The 19634-nt window shown below is 50.7% G+C and overlaps 1 long non-coding RNA gene across 2 annotated transcripts in view; it reads right to left on the bottom strand.

Moving 5' to 3' along the window:
* Positions 1-19634, bottom strand: part of LOC105494731 (uncharacterized) — a 328173-nt gene that overhangs the window by 156354 nt on the left and 152185 nt on the right. For both annotated transcript variants that reach the window (XR_011622975.1, XR_011622974.1), the window contains exons 3-4: positions 2960-3014; positions 1002-1252 (exon numbers count right to left, since the gene is read on the bottom strand). This is a non-coding gene — a long non-coding RNA (uncharacterized lncRNA). The remainder of the gene's footprint in view (positions 1-1001; positions 1253-2959; positions 3015-19634) is intronic.

Genomic DNA, 19634 nt, shown 5'->3' with positions numbered 1-19634 from the left:
TTAGGAAACACAGACCCTTCTCTGTCCCCTTTTTTCACCCTTCCTCTCACTCAATTTCTCTCTGTTGAATCATCAGGTCGACTGCTCCCCTCTCCCGCTCCCTGCCCCCCCTTCTCCCTTCCCGCCCCCCTCCCCCGCACCCTTACCCTCCTTCTCTCTCTCCCCCGCCTTTGCTCCTCCCCTCCCCTCCCTCTCTACCTCCCTTTCCTTCTTTTTTGGCTCTTCCTTCCTTCCATACCGCCTCCTTTCTCCTTGGCACTCTCTCAATCTCTTTCCCTTCTTCTCTCTTCTCCCCTCTTCCCTTCATAGTGCTCACATTTTCACATGCTCCCTCTCTCACCCCCTCCTTCATCTTCTCCCTTCATTTTATCTTTCTGTCCCTCTTCTCTCCCCACTTTACTCTCTTCTCCCATGATCTCCAACTTCTTAGGAACCCCCTGCCTTGCCTACTTCATCTCTCATCCTCCCTTCCTGGCTTCCTTCTTCCATCTGTCTTCCTCGTGGTCTCTCTCATTCTTTCCATCTTTTATCTCTTCATTTCTCCTTCTCTTTTGCCCTCTCTCTTCCTCTCTCCCTATTTGCTCCTTCCTCTATTTTCCTCCCTCACTCTCACTGGCTCCCTCCTTCTCTCTCTGCTTCATCTCATTCTCTCTCTCTCTCTCTCTCTCTCTCTCTCTCTCTCTCTCTCTCTCTCCCCCCTGCCTCCCTCTCTCCCCCTTTCCCTACCATCCCCCCCCTCCATCCTTCCCTCTCTCTTCATCTCTCTCCCTCTCTCTTTCTCTCACTCCCTCCCTGCTCCCATCCTCCTTCTCTCCATCTCTCCTCCTCCTCTCATCCTCTCTTTCTCTGCACACAGCTCCCCTCCCTAGGAGCTCCCAGCTGCCTAGTAAATTCATTTCAGCAGCTATTAGGGATCAGCACCTGCCCCAATACTTGGTGGGGAAGATGAGTTTGAGATAAGATGGGCTGTTTCAATCTCAGCACATCTGTAATTGCATTACCATTAAATTGCACCATTTTCTAAAGGTGAGAGCCCAGGGCCCTTGTGCCGAGTCTTCTGCAAATCCACTGCCAAGTCCTGCATGATGTGGAGGCCCCCGGCAGAGGGGAGAGAAGATCCAGCTTGATTTGACCACCGTATTAATACCCTTTGTCTTCAGGGTCTCTTGTTTTCCATTATATTTCAAAGGTAAAAGGACCCCTGGGAATCATTATTTCCAACCCTCTCATCTCTCAGATAAAGAAACGGAAACTGAAAGAAAGAAAGGGAATTGCCCAAGGTCACACAGGCATGAGCCACTGAGTTTGCAGATGTCCCTCATTCTGCAGCCTTCCTATAATTTAGGACAAGATCAGGAAAAGGTGGGGGAAGAGCAAAAACTGGATCCAGTATTTTTAGGTTCCAGGAGGGGTGGTCTTGATCCAATATCCACGGTTCTGTCAGATCTACTGGACAGGCACATGGAGCAGAGGATGGCAACATAATAATTTCTTGTGTGTCAGGTTTGGCCAGGGACACAGAGAACAGGATTCGTTTGGCCTGGAAGAGAGGACAAAGCTGGCAAAAGCTGGATGGGAACTGGGCACATGAGAGTTCCAGACAGATGGGCTGGTATGCCGGGCAGGACTATACCTCCAGCTAGGACCTGGGGGACACAACTGGGAAATCCATGCAGAAGGCAGCACATAAACCAAGGCAATAAGACGGGCTGGCAGTGGAGATTGCAGTCCAGGAGTCCACCCAGCCTGTGCCTGTCTGGAGGCTGGTCCAGGCAGGAGCTAGGAAGGATAGAATCTGGCAAAATGGAGACCAGGATGGGCTAGAGCCTGAAGACAGAGGAAGCAGGGCACAGACACCACCTGGAGATAGGTTCAGGGGGAGGATCAAGCACACACTGTGGATTGGACATCAGGAAAAGCTCCAGACGGGAGCTTATCAGATAGAGCAGATGAGCCTGACCAAGGATCAGCATTAGTGCAGGGCACCCATCAGAAGAGAGTCAGAGGCCAGAGAGGGTATCATCTAGCACAGGGGTCTGTCCTCTGGGGCTCTGAGCTGCCTCACTGATGTTCTGCTTCCTGCTTTGGAAGGAAAATAGCTTCAGCGTCAAACAAAGCCCAGGATTGTCTTCCACTAGAGGATAATTCTCAGTGCCCAGCTACTGGCAAGCAGACTGAGAAAGGGTGGGTTTGGAGCTGGAAGGGAGAGCAAGGAGATCATTACCACAGTGGCCTCCAAGGATCCAGGAGCCCAGTGATGCCCACTCTCCAGCCCCAGCACCGACAGCAGTGGAAATTTAAACAGGCAGGTTGAGGCTGATCAGATGCACTTCCCCAGCACATCAGCCCCAGCTCCAGGGCTGGGAGACCAGCAAGCAAACAAACAAACAGCCAGCAAATGTGTCCCGGTGCCCCAGGGTCAGCCTGCCACAGTGGCTACACCTGCTTTGGCAAAGCATCTACTTTGAAGCCCAGCCTGATGCAGAGAGAGCGTGCAGCACCCAGGGACAAAATAGGGAGGTTTAATGATGTGAAATAGCTGTGTGTGTAATCTGGGTGCACTACGAGGGCTGCTGAGAGTCTCTAAAAGCTTCCCGGTCTGGCCTGCCTCTGAGGCCAACCCATTATGTTATTTGCTGCCTTGTGACCAGGATGAAGCCAGCCCCAGCTGGCTCTGGTTCCATCCAACCACCCTGCTCCTTTTCCCCAATTCCAGGCACCCATGGGGCCCCGCCACAGGTCAACAGGCACACGGCGAGCTGCCCCAGCAATTCTTACATAAATCAATTAGGATAAATGAGCTTAGTGGTGTATGATGCCCTTACTCCACTGCATGCCTTCCGAACTATTAGTTCTCTAGAGAAGATTAATTACGGGAGCGTCATGCTAATGCTTTTTTAATGGAAACTGTTATTTAAGTTTAAGAAGAGCAGGTATCAAATGTATAGGAGTTAGATACCTGTTATGAGCATCTCAAATCAGGGGCGATGGATGGAGCCAACCTCAGAATGGACCTGTTGAAACAGATAGAGAGCCAATGACCACTCTGAACCTTGTGGAAAGTTACAGTGAGTCCTAAAAGGTTTTCCCAGAATTGCATGTGTTTGTGGAATTAACCTTATAACCTACTTGAACAGGCTTTCTTATGTTGGTGGAAACAGAGTAGGAAAATGGAGAAGGAGCTATTGAAGGGAAGAGGCTGGTTGGCCTTAAGTAAGTTAAGAGTAGGGTATAGACAGAAAGGGCTCATTTGATTTGTGGTCATATTAATAGAGGTATAATACCATGAGTAAAGGAGGTTATCGTCTTGTCCTAGATAGTCCAGTTCATGGAAAGTCACATTTCCCAGTTGCATTAACCTGAGGGAGTACATGAAGTGGACAGTGACTAGAATGATGAGAGACCTGAAAACTGAATTCTATGATGGTTGCAGGTAGCTCCTGGGAGAATTCAGCAGGAGATGAGGATGAGAATGAGTGTGGCAAAGCTAAGGATCATTTATTCTCTAAAATAGTGGTTCTCGGCCCTGGCTGCTTCTTAGAATCATCTGGGGAACCTTTAGGAAATACTAATGGCCAGACCTCCTCCCCCAAAATTTTTATTCCATTCATCTGTGGTGGGCTCAAATATTAATATTTTTAAAGGCCCCTCAAGTGATTCTAATGCACAGCCAAGGCTGAGAAACACTGCCTAGAGGGATGTCACAGGTAAAGAGGGGTGGTGTTTATTTTGTGTGACTACAGCGAACAAAACAAGTAAGGGTGGGTAGAAGCTTTTGTCCTGATATCTCAGAATCCTATTGCTGGAAGCCTGGTGGACCAGCGGAGGACAGGCATGAAGTGGACAACACTGAGCCAAGGGCTGGCTTCTCTGTGGAGGGTATTAGCAACTGAAACAGAGTGCCAAGGGATCGGACAACCAGAAAGACCCACACAGAGGTGGAAATAATTTGCAAGCAACCTTATATTTGTTTACTGAATTTTTATAAAGGAGAACACAAAGGAGTCAGCCATATCCCCAGGATTCCTGCCCACCGGAAAGTCGGCTGGGGGTTAGAGGCAGTGAAAGCAGCATGTCTGGGCAGAAGCAACACTCAGAGCTGGATGGGCAAGTCAGAGTGTCAGTGGTCAAGGCAGCCCCAGCTGAATACAGTCAGGGGCCCAGCCAGTTGCCAGGTGCCCAGGACGGGGCATGGCCCTGCCCCAGGAAAGAGGAGCCTGGCAAGAACTGTGCAGACGTGCTGGGGCCATACCCTCCTGGGCCAGTGTTTAGGACTGGGCTGTTGTCCTGGAACGTCGGAATCAGAACCAAAAGGCCCTTAGACCAGGAATGGGTGGCCGTATTTTGGGGAGATGTGAATGTGTATTCTCTGAACATCTGCTAGAGGCCGGTCCCATGAGGTAGCTTCACATCATCATCTTTATTCCTAACAATGGCCCTACAAGTCATGGGCAGTTTATGGACACATTCAAGATGAGAAAACTGATGCTTGAAGAGCTCAAAAGACCATCCCATGGTCCCTGCCAGCGTCTGACTGCAAGCTCTTTCCATGGGCCTAGGCTAAGGGCCATGCTGCCCTGTGGTGGGCTGTATGTGCCCGGGACTGAGGCCAGGAAAGGCAGGCACTCTAATGGAGGAAAAGCCACACCAACCTCCTGCCATGCCTGGCCCCCACCCACCTCAGAGAAAGCAGAATCTATGGGGTCTTTGGAGGCCCAGAAGGTTGAGGGGCAGACAGAGGATGCCCTGTGACATAGACTGGGCAGGAGCTGTGCACTGTGTGGCGCTGGCTTCTCTAATCCAGAGATTCTGCACAGCCTCATGTCCTCATTTGCCAAATGGGAACAGCAGCCCCTGTGATGTCCCCTGCCGTGGGGTGATGGTGTGTAAGAAGTTTGGAAATATTTCAAACCCAAGTAGGGCAAAGCCACCTTCCTTCCCCGTGGGGATAGAGCACGATCCCCTAACACACATACACCCCTACATGCATACACAGACACACAAATATGTGCACCCCCAGGGACACAGACATGTGAGCATCTTCATTTACACATAATGTACAAGTAGCACTGTGTTTGTTCCTGTTGTCATCCTCAAGCCCCTGGTAAAATGTTGTTTAACTATTCCAGTCCGTTCTTAACAAGGCCAGACTTTTCATGCTTGGGCCAAATAACAAATCAGGAACAGGGTGCCCCTTAACACACGTAGAGGGCACTTGATAGATGTTTGGTGAAGGAAAGAAAAGAAATTTAATAAACGAATGGGTGACCTTGCACTGTAATTCCATCTTAACAACTCACATAAATAGAACGCTTTACAGCTGACAATGAGCTTTGATACATTTTCTCTCAAATAATCCTGTGACAGGTATTAGTATTTCCACTTTACAGATGAAGCACCTGAAGTTCAGAGAGGTTAAGTTACTTTCCCAAAGACACACAGCTAGTAACAGAAGAAGTGGTAGAGCAGAGAGCTGGGCACACACCTCCGGAGTTACATAAGACCCCAGTTACCCATCCTGAAGTCCTCTGCTCCCCACCCCCGGAACCTCCCCCATCTTTTTCAGTTCCATTACCCTGCCTCCTTTTCTCCATAGCTCTATTACTCATATGTTTATCTGTTACAGTCTGTCTCTCTCACCAGAAAGTAAACTCTAGGAAGACAGGAACTCTATCCTTCTTGTTCACTGCCGCATGCCCAGTGCCTAGTAGAATGCCTGGCACACAAATGTCCTGCTGAGCAGTGATTCATAATTGGCTGAGGGATTGCTAGGGGGTTGGGGGAGATGACAGCAGTGGGGGGAGGTATTCATAGTGACACCTCCCACTCCTCCATGTTCTCCTTTGCAAAGGTTCAGTAAACAAATGTCAGGTTCATTGCAAATTATTTCTGCCATCTCTCATACAATGGAGTTAACAGCTGGCTGAGCTACAATATATCAATTGTATAAATTCCGAGGGCATTTTCATGTTTCAATCTCCTTATGTATTTCTAGTTGACCAAACTTGTTCAAATTACTATTAACTGCAATCCCATCACCTGGCTCACTGGGCAGGAAGGCAGTGGCTTGGGTTTAACTCCTAAAGTGCCATGCATGGGACAGGAAAGCGGTCTGGGGCTAGCAAGGGAGGTGGAGAAGAATCTGCTGTTAAAAGCCAATCAGTTGCTTTAATCTGTAGATCTCATTCTCCATTTTCCATGGGGGCTTCTGTTTGACCACCTTCCATCTAACTTCTGTATCTTATCAGATCCTTCTCTCTTGGGACTTTAAGGCCATTTCCTGCTACATTTCCACCCACACCAATGACTGATAGAACCCCCTCCTGAAATACAGTCCCCAATTCAAATTCAAAGCCCCATAGTAGACAGACACAAAAAGCAGGGATACTGAGAAAGTGGGTTTCTATTTGGACAAAGTTGTAATCCAGTGGGAGTCAGGGGAGAAGGGGAATGTAAAAGCTCTTTAGGGCTGGGACAAAGACCTGCTCATGCGTCACTCAATACCTAGTACCTGGCACAAAGGCTAGCAAGTAGCAAGGACTACAAAATATTTATTGAATGAATGAATGAATGAATATAATACAAAGACCATGGGTCTTGGGATCAGATAACTGACCTCAGTTCCTGCTTCAACCATTTTGTGATCTTGGGCCAGTCACCTAACCGCCCTGAGTCATAGTTTCTGCATCTTTAACATAAGCACGGCATTCAGAGTGGGAAGGTGTCACGTGACCCCTCTCCCAATTTTCCAGAGGGAGACAAAAATCTTGTAACTGTCAGTAACATGCTAGAACTGTCAAAAGCACACAAAAGAACTATGCCAATTGTGAAACAGAAGTCACAGTTCTGTTTATTTTGCAATGATGTAAACTTAACAATTTTTCCTTACAGATAAAAAATGCAAACCTTTCACTGCTATATCCAAGAAATCTGTAAACTTCAAACATTGTAGACCTGCCTGTCTAAGGTAAATGAAACACAGACAACGTTAGTGGTGTCCTCATGAGAGTTAGCCCAGCCTGGGGTAGGGGTTCCCTTCCCTGTGAACAAAGAGGGGTCATTCAGAGAAACACAGCTCACATCATCCAGTTGGGGAAAAGCTTCCTAGAGTAGAAGACAACCAAGTGAACCCAGGGAAATGGGCAGGATTTGACTAAATGGAGATGGAGTTGGGTGGGGTTATTATAGCCCATGCTCTCGTGATATCAGGCCAGTGGAAACTGAGGCTAGTTGTTGGATTCTGTCCTATCTCAGCCCCAGCCCAGCCTTGCTTTGAGGATAACAACATCAGCAATAACAATAGTCCATTTGTTCAGCATATAGCCCAACTTAACTTAGGCACCATGCTAAGTACTCACACCTAGTATCTCATTTAATCTCCATGACTTACCCACAAAATAAATATTATTGCATTCTGACATGGCTCCCGATGATGCAGACCTAGTGACTTGCTTCTAAAGAAAAGAATATGGCAAAGTGGATGGGATGCCACTTCCAAGAGTAGGTTATAAACAACTGTAACTTCAGTTTTGTTTGCTCTTCTCTCTCTCTCTCTCTCTCTCTCTCTCTCTCTCTGTCTCTCTGTAGGTGTGTATTGTGTGTCTGCCAGTCTGTCTATCTGTCTCTCTCTCTGGCTCTTCATGTACTTACTCTGATGAAACAAGCTGGAGAGGCCCATGTGGCAAGAACTGAGGTCAACCTCCAGGCAGGAGACTGAGACCCTTAGTCCAACAGCCCTTGAGGAACTGAAACCTGCCAATAACACGTGCATGAGTTTGGAAGCAGATCCTTCCCCAGTGGAGCCTTCAGATAAGACTACAGCCCCAGTGACACTTTGACTGCAGTCCTGTGAGACAGCCTGAGTAGAGGATCCATTCAAGCTGTGTCCAGATCCCTGACTCATAGAAACTGTGAGATAATCAATGTGTATTGCTTTCAGCTACTAAATTTTGGGGATATTTGTTACTCAGCAATAGGTAACTAAAACAATGATTATTCTCAGTTTGTGGATAAGGAAATCAAGGCTCAGTGAAGTTATTAAGCTTGCCTGGGCCACACAGTGAGTAAGTGGAGGAGCCCACATTACAACCAAAGTTCATCTGACTCCAAAGCCCATGTTTCTATCTACCAAGAACCCTCCCCCTCTCTGGAGCCCAACACTCCAGAAGCCAACTGGCCTCCCAATCACAGACTGTGAGACTCCACATCGGCCCCTTAACCTCCTGTCCACAGCCTTCCTGTTCAGCGGCTTGGCTTTATTGGATTTTGAAGCTTCAGTCAGTCCCTAGTGAGAGCCAGTGGAGGCACATAGAGTCCCATGACTTCTGGGTCCACCTTGGGTGGACATACTGTCTTTCCTCCTAGCCTGGAGAAGATGGTGGTATACAAGAAACAGTGGCAAAGAAAGAGACAGGGGAGGAAAATGTGGAGGTCATTTGTAAAGAGCCTCCCTCCACATTCTCAGACTTTTCCTGGCACCCTCTCCACCCACCTTCCCTAGTCCCATCCTCATCAGCAGCTCCTCAAGGCCTCCAGTGGTCTCAGCCCCATTGCCACCCTACCCACAACACTTTGCTGCAGGTCTGAGCAGGAGAGGACCTCCTGTGCCTGGCTCGTGGCTCTTTCCCCAGGACCCAGCACAGGCCTAGCCCAGAGCAGCTGGAAGGTGGCATCCTCCAGGGGTCCAGAACCCAAGGAGATGGAGTCAGTCAGACTGGGTTCCAACCCCTACTCCACCATTTGTGCTGTGTGACCTTGAGCAACCTCTTCAGCCTCAGTTTTCTCCCATCCAAGTACTAACCAGTCCTGACCCTAACTCTTAGCTTCCAAGATCACGCAGGATCGGGTACGTGCAGGGTGGTGTGGTTATAGACTAGTGTCAGTCTTCTATCTGCAAAATGGGAATAACAATCACAATAATGACAAAGTTCTGAATCTAGTGCCTGGCATATGGTCAACAGTTAACAAATATTATCTACTAATACTGTTATCATGATTATTATTTCCATTTTTTTTAATTGGAGTAGTTATATATTTCACGGAACTGTCCACTGGCTGTAAAACCATGTGGTCTATTGTATAAACCACTAAGAAAGAAAAATGCTATCAGTTATAACCCCATCAATAGTAAGATGTTGACCATTTATTTCTAAGAGTACATCATATAATTAATGAAATACAGAAAGGGTGTCTGCTTCACAAAGCTGCTGTGAGAGGATTGAGAGGGATGATATTAAGGCATTCAATAAATGTTTGTGGAATGAGTGGAGGTTGGATTACTGCCCAGGACCCAAGACTAATCCAGTGCTCTTCCCTCTCTGCACTCTCCCCACCCTTGCCCACTCTGTAGCACCCACAAGAGTGCAGAACTGATCTGCGGGGGGGCAACTCCCATGAGCTCCATGAGCCCCCTTGCTGTACAGTCTCTCAGTTCCAGGACCATCAACCCTACAGAGCCGTCCTTCTTGCAGCCAAGGGAGACCCCACTCTGACCACCTAGAGGTGCCTCCTCTCCTTGAGGCTATAGCCTCAGGCAGGAGCATAAAGCCTGGTCCAGCAGCCCCCAAGGCCAATCCACAGCCTGATGGGGCAGCATTCGGACTCCATGTCTGAAGACCAGCATTCCCGTCCTAGCTTGCTCCTTCTACTACTGCCCTCTCTGTGCCTCAGTGTCTTTCTCTGTAGAATGTGGATGATGATTCCTTCTTCTCAGGATGACTGTGAGAAGCCCATAAGACAATGTCTGTGAAACCCTTCCTTGCTTGGATATGAGAAATTTGCCCCACCAGAATGAAGTCCCCTAGACCTCTTTGCTGCCCACTGGACTTCCATCCAACAATGAGAAAGTTCAGCAACTTCTCCCTTCTGCTCAGGATTGGTCAACTTCCCAAGGCCAAGGCTCAGGGGTGGGAAAGGGGGCATTGGGCAGAGGCCTCTCTCTAAAAGCCTCCTGAAGCCAGGACTGCACAGACCCCTGTGGATGCTTCTCCAGAAGGTTCTGCCCCAGTTCTTCTGTGTCTTTCCAGCAGTCAGAGCCCAGGCCCCCAGCTGAGCAAGCCCCAGTGATTAAAGGCATCTGAGCTGGAGGCAGTGGGGAGAGGAGATAAAGAAATGACGGTCCCCAGCTTCCAGTGTACAGCTGTGCCTCCCTTGGGCAGGGATAGGCATTCACAAAGCTCAATGGCTAATCCAGTTTTCATAAATACAAGTTTGGGCTTCTTTATGTCCATGTGTCTCTCCCAAGCCCCTCTGCCTGGGAGGGTCTGTTTCTCCCTGCCACCTCCTGCCATGGCGAGGTATTAAGGGCCACCAAGGCAGGTGGAGCTCAGCTCCCCACCCCCAGCCAGAGATCCTGGCTCACCTAGGACCGGTGCAGCAGCTGCTCAGGAACAGCAGTCCCTCCCTCTCTCGGTGATGATGAGCTCCTTATCTCTCTGTGCAAATCAGGAGCACTTCATGGTAATCCAGCCCAGCTCCAGCCTCAGCAGACTCTCCAAAATAAAAGAGCTGGATCACAGTCATCCAACATTTCAGTTCCCCTACCGCTGCCCCCGCCAGCAGCCAGGCCTGTGAGGAGCGGGTGATGCTGCATGTCCTCCCACTTCCCTGGGCCTCCTCCCCAGCCTGAGCCCCTCCTCCCCAGTCTCCGGGTGCCCAAGAGCCCACGGCCAGCTTCCCCTCATGTCCTAAGCCTAAGAGAGCCAGGCCCTGAGCAGAGTCCATGCCCCACAGAGGAACCAATCATAACAACACCCATCCTTCAGGGAGACTCAGAACCAGCCAAGCACTAAGCCAGGTGCTCGCTAGGCCAGGAGCTCGGCATGAATGACCTCATTTAAGCTCATGAGCTTTAGTCCCATTTTTCAGATGAAGGGCAGAGAGATACACCTAGTGCTGATAAGTGGTGGGAGTAAACAGCAACACCCCCACCACCTAAACCACTCTGCTCCTGGGCACCCTTGCTGCCCCCACCTCCCCTACACAGGCACCCACCCCTGGGAAAAGACTGACAGTTCTGGCAATGCAGCCGTACACATGCGCTCCCTGAGTATACCCACGCACATCCTCATGTGCTCAGGACTCAAAGCGAGAATGTTTCCTCAAATGGACCCAAAAGGAGTGTGAGATTCAGGTTGCAAACTCTAGGCCTAGGCTGTAAAGCGGAAAATCAATTTGTAATGGAGGAAGCCACGCTGTCCCAGAGGTACCTGGGAGAGCCCAGCAAGCCAGCAAGGCACAGGCAGCAGCCCCCGCAGAGGAGCGATGCTGGCTGCTTAGGAAGCGGGACCTGTGCAGCCCTGCATTGTCTCCAGATTGCTGTTACCAACAGGTTCCCACTTCCGCTTCCCACCGGCAGCTCCCGCGCAGATGCTGAATTCCAAATGCAGCGAAAAATAAATATTTTAAGGCTCTGTGGCCTGAGTCACCAGAGTTCGGTGGCAGCTAATGCTCTGCAGCTGGCCCTGCCCACGGGCCTACTTAGCATGCAATTAAGATGCAAAATAACATCCCTCAAAAGCTCCCCTCCAGGCTTCTTTGCTTCTCCCTTCAAGGGTCTGGTGGATTAAGAAGATTCTGGAACAGTGGGGAGGCACTTCTCCCACTACCTTTATTGGCCAGCGTGCCAGGCTGGGTTTATGGGCTTGACTCAGAGCCAAGCTTAGGGTTGAGATTCTAGTCCTTGGCTGCCCCCTCCTCCTGCCTCCCTGCAAGCCACCCCAGCATGGCACACAGGAGCCTGGAAAAGCAAATCAGATGGTGTTGCCACTTATGACTCTTCAGTGGTGCCTAACTGGCTTTAGTTTATAATTCAAACCACTGACAGTGACCTCTAAGCTGACCATCCAACAGCTCCTCCTGAATCTCCAGCCTCCTCTTCTTCCACTCTCCCTCATCGGCCACCTGGGCCTTCTTTCGATGCCCCAAGAAGCTTCAGACCCTTTGCACATGCTGTTTCCCTTTCTCCTGATCTGCCCCTGGCTGGCTCCTATTCAACCTTGAATATCGCCTCTTCGGATGACTCCCTGGGTCACCTCACCTAATGGGAAGCACTCACTCGGTGCCAGGCACTGCACAGGTACTTTATGAAAGCTGGGGGGTGAGAAAATGGAGGCACAGAGCTGGGAACTTGCCCAGGGCCACACAGCCAGGGTTCAGGTTTGAACATAGGTATTCTGGCTTCAGAGTTCAGGTCTTTAACCACTGTACTATGCTGCCTGGAGCAACACCCTGTCCCCATCTTCCTCCCTGGCTTCTTCCCCTCTACCTTTATTTGGTTTTTTGTCTGCCCCTCCCCCCTGCCCCTTAATGACACTATTAGTCCATGAAGACAGGAGCTTTGTCTGTCTTCCTGTCTCCTGCTTCTCCAGCACCTATAGCAGTGCCTGGCAAACAAGGGTGCTCAACATTTATCTATTGACTGAGTGACTGAATGCATGAATGAAGTGCTCCAATCTGCTCCACCTCCTCCTGCTCCTTCTCTGTAGGATGCACTGCATGGCACATAGGTTTTTGGGGAACAGGTCTTCAAGGCCTGGGTGCTAAAGCGACTCCTTGTCAAGACAGGACAGCATTTGTATCAGGTTTCCCAATTTAAACCTCCTCCTAAGGCTGGGCGTGGTGGCTCACACCTATAATCCCAGCACTTTGGGAGGCTGAGGCAGGTAGATTGCCTGAGCTCAGGAGTTCAAGACAAGTATGGGCAACATGGAGAAACCCTGTCTCCATAAAAAAAAAAAAAAATACAAAAAAAGAAAAAAAATTAGTCGGGTGTGGTGACGTGTGCCTGTGGTCCCAGCTACTCAGGAGGCTGAGGTGGGAGGATCATTTGAGCTTGGGAGGTGGAGGTTGCAGAGAGCCAAGATCATGCCACTGCACTCCAACCTGTGTGACAGACTGAGATCCCATCTCAAAAATAAATTTTAAAAAAAACTCCTGTTACAGCTGGTTCTAGAAGAGCAAGGGAGACAAAGAGGCAATGAATTTGTCTGTGGTTCCTGAACTGCAGTGGGCTGTAGGGAGACAAGCAGTACAAAAATGCAGGGGGAGTATTGAACCAGCTAAGAGAATACGCCCATGGACCAGCCAGCAAGGAAACTGCAGGACCTCTAAGTCTGCACACAGTCAGGGGGAAGGACTCCTCTTACTGAGCACAAATTGCATCCTTTAGGAAAGAAGTCATTATGCGAAAAAGATACTTGCACACGCATGTTTATAGCAGCACAATTCGCAATTGCTAAAATGTGGAACCAGCCCAAATGCCCCTCAATCAATGAGTGGATAAAGAAACTGTGGTATATATATATACATATATATATATATACACACACACACACACACACTATGGAATACTACCAAGCCATAAAAAGGAATGAATTAATGGCATTTGCAGCAACCTGGATGGGATTGGAGACTATTACTGTAAGTGAAGTAACTCGGGAATAGAAAACCAAACATCCTATGTTCTCAGTCATAAGTGGGAGCTAAGCTATGAGGATGCAAAGGCATAAGAATGACACAATGGACTTTGGAGACTCAGGGGGAAAGGGTGGGAAGGGGGTGAGGGATAAAAGACTACAAATTGAGTTCAGGGTATACTGCTTGGGCGATGAGTGCACCAAAATCTCACAAATCACCACTAAAGAACTTACTCATGTAACCAAATATTTCACCTGTTCCCTAAAAATGTATGGAAACAAAAAAAAACTTAAAAAATAAATTGCATCGTTTAGGATTGTTGGGTTACAGAATTGTCACTTATCAAGACTGTTATAGGAACTAGCGAGGGCAAAGTGCTGGTGTCCTCAGGGGACCATAAGGCAAATATGGGCCAGCAAAGTGAGGCAGCTGCTAAAGAAATTTAGTTCACTCTTAGGCTTTATCAGTAGGAATACGGTGTATAGATTAAGGGAGACAATTGCCTCACTGCACCTTCCCAGGCCTCACTTCCCTGGAGTGTTGCATGTAGTCCTTACCACATTTTAGGAGCACCTCACCAACTTTTTTTTTTTTAATGGAATCTCACTCTGTCGCCCAGGCTGGAATGCAGTGATGCGATCTCAGTTCACTGCAACCTCCACCTCCTGAGTTCAAGCAATTCTCCTGCCTCAGCCTCCCAAGTGGCTGGGACTACAGGTGCATGCCACCATGCCCGGCTAATTTTTATATTTTTAGTAGAGACAGGGTTTCACCATGTTGGCCAGGCCGGTCTCAAACTCCTGACCTCAGGTGATCTGTCCGCCTCGGCCTCCCAAAGTGCTTGGATTACAAGTGTGAGCCACCATGCCCAGCTTCTCATCAACTTTTGAATGTACAAATGAGACATTCCCAGACCCACGGCAGGAACTGTTGCTGTCAGCAAGGAGGAGAGCAAATCCAGAGACCCTGAGCTTTGTTTGCAATCTCTGAAGGCTCCCAGGAGATGGAGCTCAGTTTCATGAAGGAAGAAGGATTTGAGTGCCAGAAATTGTAGAGTAAAGGAGCCTCACCCTAAGGGGAGTGACATTACTGCCATGAAAGGCGATAAAGCCAAGGCTCACAGCATTTGTGAAGAGATGGCAGTGAGGATGCTGAACCTGTGAAAGGGGTGCCTGGAGGGACAAGTCTTGCAGCTCAATGTGGTGCACCTGCCAGCAGCGTCCATCACCTAGGAGCTTGTTGGAAACAGAGAGCCTCAGCCCCCAGTCCTAAAAATCAGAATACACATTTTAACAAGATCCTTAGGTGAGAAGCACTAGGCTAGAGGCTGGGGGTGGAGTCAAGGCCTGTCAAAAGGGAAGTGACTCAGTCACCTGTTTGGAGGGCACCAGCTGAGCACCTACCTGTTGTCAGGCCCCAGAACCCCCTTTGGAGGAATTTTCACTCTGGTAGGGGCAGCAGACTCCTAAATAGGCAAGCAGCATAAAAGGAAGCTCCAACTGCTGATAGGAGGCAGTGCAAGGTGGGGTGGTCAGTTCTGAGGGCGGGTGAGATGGGAGAACACCAGAAACGGCTCTAAAATAAGGCCCAGAACTGGCCAGTCGCGGTGGTTCATGCCTGTGATCCCAGCACTTTGGGAGGCAGAGGCAGGTGGATCACCTGAGATCAGGAGTTCGAGACCAGCCTGGCCAACATGGTGAAACCCCATCTCTACTAAAAATACAAAAATTAGCTGGGCAGTAGTGGTGTGCACCTGTAATCCCAGCTACTCGGGAGGCTGAGGCATGAGAATAGCTTGAACCTGGGAGGTGGAGGTTGCAGTGAACCAAGATCATGCCACTGCCCTCCAGCCTGGGCAACAAGAGCAAAACTCCGTCTCAAAATAATAATAATAATAAGGCCCAGTGCTGTTCAAGGTCACACAGCAAGGACAAAACAAGCACAGAGCCCCAGGTGCCTGGCTTCCAGCTTGCCTGGTTGTGCTGTGTGTCTGTGTGTGTGTGTGTGCACGCACGCCTGGGTGTGGGTGTCTACATTTATGATTTGTGACATCATTGGTCATGCTCATGGTCATGTGTGAGCTGTGTAAATGTGTGAAGTGTGTGTGTGTTTGTGGGATGCATCCACATGGGAGTATGGGTGGCTGTGGGAGTGTTTCCACAGGCAAGGCTGCAGCTGCTGTGGCCAGCCTCCCCACTGTGCACAGCCCTTGACCATCAGCAAATGGGACCTTGAGCTTTGCAGTTCCCCCAGGCCCAGCCTCACTTGCCGTTGATGACTGACCCTGGAAAAGAAGGGTCCGCTGGGCCTGTCAGGTGTCCCTGGGCTGACCCAGGGCACCTACAGCCTTGTTCCTGACTGAACTTTTCTGCCCATGTGGCCTCAGGCAGTTCACAAGACACCTCTGACCCCTGCCCCCCATTCCCAAGTGAAAGTGGGCAGAAGATGGGACAAGGACAGGAGCTGCAGTGGTTGTTCCCTCCACCCAGAGCTACCCACTGCAGCCCCTCCGTGGGCGAGGGCTCTCTAGCAACACTGACCAGTCTCCAGGCTGCACTGCTGGTGCAGGACAGCCCCTCTCCTACCTCTTTGTCCTCTACCTCATGGTCCTGACCTAGCCTAGTCCCCATGTGCCTGGCCTTTGACTGAATTTATCCTAAATACCTCTCCCCCACCTACCTCCTACTAGCCACCCAGGCTTGGCAGTGGAACAAGAGTGCCCCGTGCCTTCCGGGTGAGCTTGGCCCTGGGCTGGGGATTCCAACCATCCTGTGGCCAAGGGAGGTGGGCTAGGAGGCAAGGGGACAGCCAATCTTTCTGTGCCCAGAACATGGACTCTGGATCACAGAAAGTCCACTCTACTTCTTACTCAGGCAAGTCACCCCACTCCCCGGATGTCAGTTTATTCATTGATAAAATGGATATGTAGTACCAACTTCCAGACATGCTGTGGGGTCAGATGAGATCATAAGAACAGTAACATGCCATGGACACTGTGTGGGTCAGCAGGGTCTTCTCTGATGCCAGCAGGGTGGAGGATGAGCATGAGGTCAGGGTGGCTTGGGAGAGGAAGTGACAGGACTGCTCGTGGGTGAGATGGCCCTGGAAGTGCCCAGTGCTGCTGGGGAGCTGGCCCTCATGGGACCACTAAGGCTCCAAATGGGAGCTGAGCAGGAGTTGAGAGATGGATGCCATGGGTCTGGGACCCCAGGACCTCAGCTTCCCTGGGGGATCATGGGTCTCCAAGGAGACACGGGGCAGAATTCTCTCCCCAGCCAGCTGCTTTGGTAGAGTGAAGGGGCGGCCACTGGTGATAAGGGCAAGAAGTGGGAGGGACATGTTCAGGGGCCAGAATCTGAACACCTCTAACAGCGGAGGCCCTACAGCCCCGCCCTTGCGAGTGCGAGATGGTCCCAGATGACAGCCCACAGGCCGGAGCAGCCAGACCACAGAAATGTTGCTCAGACCTCAGAGCTGGTGGCCAACAAGGTCTGCTTCCTAAGGGCCTCCCAGAGGACTGAGGGTGAGGATAGGACTGGGCAGCCTCAACAGCTCAGAAGCTGGCACCTGCAGCCCCCTCAGTGGGAGCAGGGAGCTCAGGGAGTCAGCTTGGGGGTCCACAAGCTGCACGACGACCTCTGAGCCACACTGGCCTCTTCTGGCGGTTGGGATCCTAACCCACCTTCCAGCGTTGCAGGGAGGATGAAATGGCATGATGAACAGCAAGTGCTTTGCAAAGTCCCCAGTGCTAGGTGCATAGTAAAGCCCTGGAGTGGCTCAGCATCCTCAGCAGTCCCTTGGTTCTTCTTTCCCAGCACACAAACAGCCCAGATTCAGAAGCCAGTTCTCCTACTGCTTAGCTGGCTGGCCTAGGGCAAATTACTTAACATCTGTAAAATGGGGAGAATAAGGGCTCTCCTTATGGGGCTGTCGTGAGGATTAAATTAGTTAATAAATGTTGAGTGCTTAATCAGAGCCTGGCACCAAATAAGAGCTCAATCAACAAGAGCGAGACTACTACCGCTGGCATTGTCATTCCCATCACACACCTCCTCCCCCACCATGCCAACACTAGAGTGCCCCATCCCCAGGCTTTGCATTCAACCCCTGCTTCCTCTGGCTGTTGCTCTTTATAAGCCCAGCCTCCCAAGCCACCTGAGGACAAGACCACAGCTCCTGCCTCGAGTCTCTCTCTAGACCCCTCGCCCACTCCCAGCATCCAGATGCCTGATCTACCTGGAGTTGGTGGTGGTGGCAGAAGAGCTCAGAGAGAGATGGCCTCTGGGGACTGATGGGCAGGTACTGGCCCCCCACAGATGGGCTAGGGCATGCAGCGTGAACACAGGTTGGATACACGTAAGTGCACACACATGAACCACACCGCAGGCAGCCCTTCCAGCTCCCAGGCTCAAACCACCATGTTCTTAGAACACTGAGGGGGGCAAAGCCAAAGCCCCTCCCTCCTCAGCAGCCACCTCTTCTGCAAGTGGAGCTGCTGCTGCTCAACAATGTCTAGTTGCCACCTAGAGTCCTCCCCTGGCATCTCTAGGCCCTGCTGGCTGCCCAGCTCCAGCCCCCCGCCCCCACCGCTAGCTCCCACAGTTGGGGTGGAATAGGGGGAGGGGGCTAGGAGTAAGGGGAGAGACAGGGCGGGAGAGGAGGCACCTGGGCACTGCTGGGCAGAAGCAGGAGAGCCGGGTTCCAGCCCCGGCTGGGTGTTAGCTCTTTACATTGCCTCATGCAAGCTGCTACCCTCCTCAGCCTCAGTTTCCCCATCTGTAAAAGGACAAACATTCACACATAGGTCTGTGGTCTACAGACACATACAGACACTTTCTGGCTAGAGGTCTCTAGGGCAGGAGCTCATGTGGCGTGGCACAGTCTTCTGATGAGAAGATGGCTCCCCAGGCTAGGCCTTGGTGAAAACTACCACTAATCCCACCTCCCTGGCCATAGCCGAGAAGCTGGAGCTGCCCTAGGTTCAAATCCCAGATCCACCACTTTCTCACTGTGGGACTTTGAGCCAGGTGTTCAGTCCTTCCTCTGTGCAACGGATACAGACAAACACTCAGCACAGTCCCCAGGCCACAATGGGTCCCCAGCAAATGCCAACTATGACCAGCTACTATGGCCTGCCCAAGAAGGCTGGAAATGGTTTCTTGTGGGAACAAATAATCCACAGGTGCTTCTCCCGTGTTTCATTTTACCTGAATGGAATCTGCCAAAAACTAAGTGAGGGGACTCCTATTTCGCTAAATTAGAAGAATTTGGGTCACATGGTAGAAACCCTGGCAACCAGCTCCAAAAGGGCCGGAGGGTGGGGAGGAAGCTGCCACATCCCTCAAACCTCCACCAAGAGGTCTCCTAGACCACAGGAGGTGAGGACACTCCCAGGCCGCCTCCCTCTGGCAGAAGCCAGTCTGCCACCTCCCCTGCCACCACCAAGGAAGGAAGGGGCACCCACTGGATAGGCACTTCACTCTGCTACCCCCCACATTTAGCCTGCATGGCTCACAAAGCTCCTCTACCACTCAAAGCAAGGCCAATAGGGGCTCTCCCCACCATGGATACTGGGCCCTACAGGGCTGCAGCTGCACTGCAGCCCCTCGGTCCCCACCACCACCCTCCAGGATCTACCATGGACTCCTTGATTGCTAATTTAGACTTTCCTGCCATCCCACGCAGGGGAATCAGGGGAAATCAAATTACCGAGTTATTCACTCTTTTTGTACAGCTGATGGGCTGATTAGCTGTCAATCAGGGTCTGCATTAACATCTGACACTGTGTGCATAACAATTACCAGTCACATTAAGGAAACCTTTCCCTTTCTCTCTAAAGGGAGGGGTGGGGAAGAGACAGGAGAGAGGAGGAGGCGGGAGGCACTGAAGGGAGGAGGAAATTCAATCAGCATAATTAGCTCAATCAGAGGAGAACATCACTTCACCAGCTGAGCAGAGCTACTGGCACTGCCAAAGGCCGCCGGCTGACCAGCTGCTCTGGAGCCTCTGCCCACTTTGCCCTCCAGCAAAGTGCCCAGCCTCTCCCTGCAGCCACAGCTCTAGCCAAGGCAAGCTGCCCTTCCAGTCAGTTAACCACTTGGATCCGCCTTTAGACTTCCCTTGCTCCAATCAGGCGGGCCCATTTCTGCCTGCTTCACTGGGATTGGCTCTGACTGAAGAGGAGGGATATAAGACTCCAAGGGTCGAGGCAGAGTTGG

The sequence above is a fragment of the Macaca nemestrina genome, chromosome 1, assembly GCF_043159975.1.
Source record: "Macaca nemestrina isolate mMacNem1 chromosome 1, mMacNem.hap1, whole genome shotgun sequence".
Classification (NCBI taxonomy): domain Eukaryota; kingdom Metazoa; phylum Chordata; class Mammalia; order Primates; family Cercopithecidae; genus Macaca; species Macaca nemestrina.
Note: the sequence above shows the minus strand (reverse complement) of the source record. Positions and strands in the feature narration are given on the sequence as shown.